Below are 6,879 nucleotides of genomic sequence, written 5' to 3' on the forward strand. Positions count from 1 at the left end.
GAGCTAGGCGGGACTAAGAGAACCTTAGTGTTGCCCACACAGCTCATCTTCTTTGTTTTCACTGCCCTCTCCTGCTTAAGTTGAACGTGCCAGGCTTCTCCCTCAGGCGTCCACGAGGTAGTGCCCTGTGTTACTTTGAGCAAGTAAGGTGAGATTTTAGGGAAGGACGTTGTTTTGTTGTTTTATGCTAGGGTGCTTTCTGCTTTCACCACTTGGATGCTCTTTTTTTTTTTTTTTAATTTATGCATGTTAGTATATGATGGTAAAGCATGATATATTAAGACAGGTTTATGCAATATACTCCTCACGTAGAGGCTTTTATTTCATTGAATTAAAATGGCTCAAATGCCTTAGCTGACATAACATGATTTAAACAGAGTTCTTTGCAAGATTAAGACAATTATCTCCAATTCTACTTAATATCTCATATGTTTTAAAAGAAATATTTCTTTAACACATCAGCGTTGAAACTATTCCTTAAGACCTGACCTTCTTGATTTGCGAGGAGGAATGCACCAGGTCCTACCTGCTCGTGATGATTAAGGGGCCTTCCCAGTTGGGTGACAGCTTTCAATGCTGGTTTCCTCTTCCAACTGTTGTTATCCTTCTGAGGACCAAATCTCCCGGTAGGAGTTCCCTGTGTTTGACCCTTTTGTTGAAATCTTTAGAGATCCTGCTCTTCTGGGCTGCCTGTAGCCTTACTTCCGACAGAAAGTCTAGTTCTTCCAGCATGCGCCTTACATTTCCTTGTGCTTCGTAGTGTTGTATCCTCAGGTTGGAGATTTGAACTTTTCTAGGACAACTCCATCAGCTCCGTAGGCTAGAGTAAAAGGGCTTTTTCCAGTGGACTCCTTTTCAGTGGTTCTATTTGCCCATAATACCTCTAAGACTAGGTCAGCCCATAGGCCCTTGTGCTCCTCCAGCTTTCTCTATAGAGCTGTTAAGATCATTTTGTTTGCTGCTTTAGCCTGACCGTTGCTCTGCGGGTGGCAGACTGAGACACTTGCACACTTGGTGCCCATATCCTCTAGATAATCCTTGATTGTGTCGCAGTCAAAATGACGTCCGTGGTCAAAGACTATGCACTGTGGCACCCCAAACCTTGTGATGATGTTCTTCCATATAAACGTCCTGTCTTGGGTTGCCTTTATGTACTTGGTGGGCTCGGCCTCAATCCACTTAGTGAAATAGTCCACCGCCACTATGAGGTTCTCACTGCCTGATGACCTAGTGGTGAACGGTCCCAATATGTCCATTCCCTACTGAGCGAACGGGATCGGGTTGAGGATTGGAGTCAGATCATTCGCTGGCTGGTTTATGACTGGGGAGTACCTTTAACACTTGTCGCACTTCCTCACATATGCTACCGCGTCTTGAGCCAGAGTTGTCCAGTATGCACCTCTTCTGAGAACTTCTACTCCCAATGCCTTTCCATTAATGTGGTTGGCACATATTCCTGAGTGTGCTTCTTCCATGATGTTCTCTTGTTCCGACTCTGGGATAGATCTTAGCAGTGGCTTTGATAAGCCTTTTTTTTATTGAGTTCTCCGTTCATCAACACGTACTAATTGGCATCTTTTTTCACTTTCTTACCATGTACTTCATTGTAAGGCAGCGAACCATGAACTTTTTATAATAGTATATCTGTGAACCAAGCCCGCTGCTGTCCAATGCAGTTCACTTGCTCCTTTACAGCTATGCTGCTTTCCTCTAGGACTTCCACCATCACTATCCTTGTGAGGCTCTGCAAGGTGGAGCTAGCTATCTTTGATAGTGCGTCGACGTGAGAATTTCCTGCTCTAGGAACCAAGTCTATCTGGAAGTGGACTAGTTAAGTAGCCAGCTCCTTTACCTTGGTCAGATATTTCAACATTGCGGGCTCCCTGATCTCATACGCCCCCCTCAGCTGACTGGCGACAAGCTGATAGTCAGTCTACGGATGGACTTTCCTGGCTCCTACTGCGATACTCATACGCAGGCCTGCCTGAGCTGCTTCGTACTCTGCCTCGTTGTTTGATGCTTTGAATTTGAATTTTATGGCATACTCAAATACATTTCCCTCTGGGGAAGTCATTATGATCCCTGCTCCGCTCCCTGTTTGGCCTGACAACCCATCTACCTCCACCTTCCAGATACAAATATCATCCTCCTTCTCATCGTACGAGACTTCCACAATGAAGTCTTCTAAGGCTTGATCTTTGATAGCTGCTCGAGATTTGACATCAAATTCATCCTCAGAGAGCTCAATAGCCCATTTCAGGAGTCTGCCTGACGCGTCCATTTTCTGTAACGCTTTCTCCAATGGGTATGTAGGGGATAGCTCTTGCTGAGCTATTCCTTCCAGCTGGGCTCAATTAAGAAGACTGCGCTGCATAAAAAGAGTCGGCATGAGTGATCTCATACCACCTCTTGAGGAGCTAGTTGTATAGGATAGCTCCGGCTAAACTATCGCCCAGCTCCAAGGGTGCGCACTCACTGCCGAGAAAGCAGCTAAGAAGGGCTCTCCAGCCTTATGGAATCAGCCTGCAGGGCTGACCATGCTAGACTCTCCATAAAAGAGATAGTACGCCTATAAATAGAGGGTAAGGTACAGAGGAAAAGAGGTTAGACACTAAAGTTATTGTACTTTCTATATCTATCTAAGTACACTTTCTCTCTTTAAACACTCTCTAACTTAAAATTCGGAGGGGGGTTCCTCGAGCCACCCCCGAGGGCAGTTTTCGTGTGCTGACGGGACCCAGCTCACCTAGCAGAACCCTTGGATCCACTCTTGGAACAATTGGTGCTAGAAGGAGGGGAAGGATCATCTAACCTAAGGTTCACCAACTTAGCTAGGGTCTAGTTGACAAACCACCATGGCCGGGGAGGAAGTTATACAAACAACCATACCCAAAGCCAACGACACCAACCAAACACCACAAAAAATACCAGCAGCAACTGTCGATCCCAAAGGATCCGCCAAAAAACCCAAATCAACCATCTCATAAAAATCCAACCCCATCGAATCGACGTCGGCTGCAGCTAAAGCATCATTGAAACCAGTCGATCCGACAGGATCTAGTTCCATTTTCAAATACTTAATGTCGTTGATAGATGCAAACAATGAACCCATTGTTTCAGCACCCGTAGCCTAAAAACCGCATCCCGTAAACATGTTAGCCATCCTACAGAACCTCTATAAGTGCAGTAAGGAACAACTGGCAGCAATGACGGCAGTCCTTGCCAATGAGGGTAAGGGAGCGAGCTCGTCACCCATAGCGGCAGCTGCGGAGCCAGCAGTAAAGAAGCCAACACTCCCAATCCTCTCCCCCGAGCTCGTTCAGATGAGGAAGAAGGTACTGGAGTTGGAAGCTCGCAATCTGAACCGAGAATGGAGTGCAGAGGAAATAGCCCAGGCTGGGATAGGCCTAGAGAGGCGAGTTCCCCACATCAGGTCACCAGCCTCAGAGCGGGGGCCCATCCCGGACAGACACAAGTGAGTGCGGAACCAGGTTATTGTAGATGATTCCCCATTTTGTTGGGAGATTCTGGAGGAACCGATGAAGAAGATAAAGGGATGCCGAGTTGTAGGTACAATGGAACCACAACAGCTAAGAGCCACATATCACCCATTGAGAACCAAATGGTTCTTTGTACCATGACGGATTCAGTTTGGTGCAAAGCGTTCCCACCAACCCTGGAGGGGTTAGCTGCGGAGTGGTATAGGGCCATCCCTAAAGGTTCCGTATACTTGTATAATAAGCTCAAGAGGATGTTCATGGAGCATTTCATAACCTTGGTAGATCAAACTAAGATGACAACTTAGCTGATGTCATCAGTTTAGGGGAAGGATGAGCCCTACGGCAGTTTATCACTAGATTCAACAAGGAGGCATCAACCATCCCGAATATGAGCCAAGAGGTAGCGTTGTTGGCCATGCAGAGTGGCTTGCTGCCAGGCTCGCCGTTCAGAGCGTATATGGGGCGTAAGAGCCTCAAAACCCTGGCTGAGGCACTAGGTAAAGCGCACGAGTTCATTACGGCAGACGAAACTAATAGAGCAATTTTGAGCAGGAAGGCGCCAAGCGACCCTGTTATGCGGGCAGAAGTCACCCGGGCAGAAAATGTAGTCAGGGCTGACTAGCCAGGCGGAGCTGAACAAGGTCGCAGAGAGGCGAACAGAGATGTGGGGGTAAGAACGTCAGATCCGAAGAGAGGAGGAAAGCCATGAAGGTTCGATCAATATACCCTATTAACCCAGTCGAGGTCTAACATCTTTAGTGTGAACAAAGCTGATAATAAATGGCAGAGACCCCCGAGAATGGTTAATAGGAACCATGATCCCAGCAAGTGGTGTGACTTCCATAGAGACCATAGTCATACCACTAATGAGTGCACGCATTTTAATGATAACATAGAAGATCTGGTTAGGAGAGGATACCTGAATCAATTCAAGTAGCACGCTGATCCTCCCAGGAGAAGAGATGAAGATAGAGCAGGTCGTGACCGGAGAGTAGGTCACAGGGGTCCCGCTGAAGACAGGGACAAAGACGGTAGGCCAGAAGGCATAGTGTATGTGATTAGTGGAGGACCAGTGCACAGGGGAAAAGTGAACAAGGCACGAGCAGACCTACGGGCAATGATACATCAGATAAAACACAATGAGAAGCGTAGATGGCCACCGCTTCCCCCGCAGCCGCGAGCTACATTTGATGAATAGGATCAAGAAGGCATAATCTATCCTCATGACGACCCGCTGATGGTGACAATGAGAATAGCAAATTGGGAAGTGAATCGAATACTGATAGATGGGGGCAACTCAGCTAACATCATATACATCAGCGCGTTCAAAGAGTTGAAGTTAGACAGGAAAGATCTAAAAAGGGTGAGTTATGAAGTCACCGGGTCAATGGATCCGGATTGACCCTGGAGGAAATAATAGAGCTCTCAGTTCGAGTAGGGGAAAGGACCAAAAGACATGATGTTCGGGCAGAGTTCCTGGTGATAGACTCTCCTTTACCTTACAATGTGATCATAGGAAGGCCGCTCATTCACAAGATCAGCGCTGTGGTTTCCACCTACCACCTCGCCATTGCTTACACAACTAATGAAGGGCGATCAGCGAAGTTCAGGGAAAGCCAAAAGACGGCTCAACAATGCTACATAACTACTTTAAAGCAGCCTGCCAGGATGAGGCATCAGCCAATCTCAGAGTAATGATCCCTTGAGCTGCTTGAGAGAAAGTCAAGGAAAAGGAAACACAAAGAATACCATAGGGTAAAGGATAAGAAAAAGTTGGCAATGGAAAATTTTGAGCCAGCAAAAGAGGAGATGGCCAGGCCACTTCCCAGCGGGGAGCAAGTTAAAATTGAGCTCATCAAGGGCGACCCATCAAGACAGTGAAAATCGTGTAAGATATTGATCAAGTTGTAGAGGTACACCTCATAGAACTGTCGAGGAAGAACAAAGATATCTTCGCGTTTTCAGCAGATGAGATGCCTGGAATTGACCCCGCAGTCATGGTCCATAGACTGAACGTGAGAGAGGATATCAAGCCAGTAAGGCAGAAGAAACGAAGCTTTTCCATAGAGAAAAACCAGGCCATCCAGGAGTAGGTGGAAAAACTTTTTAAAGCAGGGTTCATTGATCCTTGTGATTATCCAGAGTGGTTGGCCACCGTAGTCATGGTCAAGAAGGCGAATGGTCAGTGGAGAATGTGTGTTGATTTCACCGACCTCAACAAAGCCTTCCCGAAAGACTGTTACCCGCTGCCACGAATAAATCAGCTTGTAGATTCAACCAGTGGGCACGCCCTCCTGAGCTTCATGGACGCCTTCTCAGGATACCATTAGATCAGCCTGCACAGCCCAAATAGACATAAAACCGCACTCATCACTGAAGGGGGAGTGTACAATTACATAGCTATGCTCTTTTGGTTGAAGAATGCAGGAGCAACTTTTCAGAAGACAATGGATAGAGTGTTCATGCACCAGAAGGGTAGAAATGTGGAAGTATACGTGGACGACTCAATTGTAAAGAGCGTCACGCAGGCAAAGGCATATCATAGATGTAGAAAAAACATTTGCCACCCTGAGAAAATACAACATCAAACTCAATCCGAAAAAAAAAATGTTTCTTCGGGGTGAGTTCATAAAGTTCTTAGGCTTCCTGATCAGTGAAAGAGGAATAGACGCAAATCCGGAGAAGGTTGAGGTAGTCCTAAGCCTACCTGAGCCTTAGTGTATCAAAGACATCATGCGATTAACAGGCAGGATGGCTGAACTGACCATGTTCATCAGCAAGTCAGCAGACAAAGCCTTGCCGTTCTACCAGCTGTTCAAAGGGAATAGAGAATTTAAGTGGGGAGCCGCAGAAAGAGAAGCTTTTGAGGGTATTAAGCAGCATCTAACTAAGCTCCCAACAATGATCAGCCTGGAGCCGGGGGAAAAGTTGCAGGTGTACATTTCCGCGCCAATTCAGACAATCCCAGCCGTCCTCTTGGTAGAAAGACAAAAACAACAAAGGCCAATATACTTTGTGAGCCACGTACTGACTGAGGCAGAACAAAGGTACCCATTGGTTGAGAAACTAGCCTTCGCAGTGGTAACAACAGCAAGGAAGTTGAAACCGTATTTTGACGTGCACATAATACAAATCCTCACAAATCATCCATTGGAAAAAGCATTGCAAAAAATGGACGCATCAGGCAGAATCTTGTAATGGGCCATCGAGCTTTCTAAGTATGAGTTGGAGGTCAAACCCAGGACAGCCATCAAGGAACCAGCCTTAGCAGATTTCATTGCGGAAGCCTCTTATGATGAAAAGGAAGATGACGTTGGGATCTAGAGGATAGAAGTAGATGGATCCTCAGCTTAAATAGGGACATAATGACATCCCCAGA

Source organism: Chenopodium album, chromosome 3, assembly GCF_948465745.1.
Source record: "Chenopodium album chromosome 3, dcCheAlbu1.1, whole genome shotgun sequence".
Classification (NCBI taxonomy): domain Eukaryota; kingdom Viridiplantae; phylum Streptophyta; class Magnoliopsida; order Caryophyllales; family Amaranthaceae; genus Chenopodium; species Chenopodium album.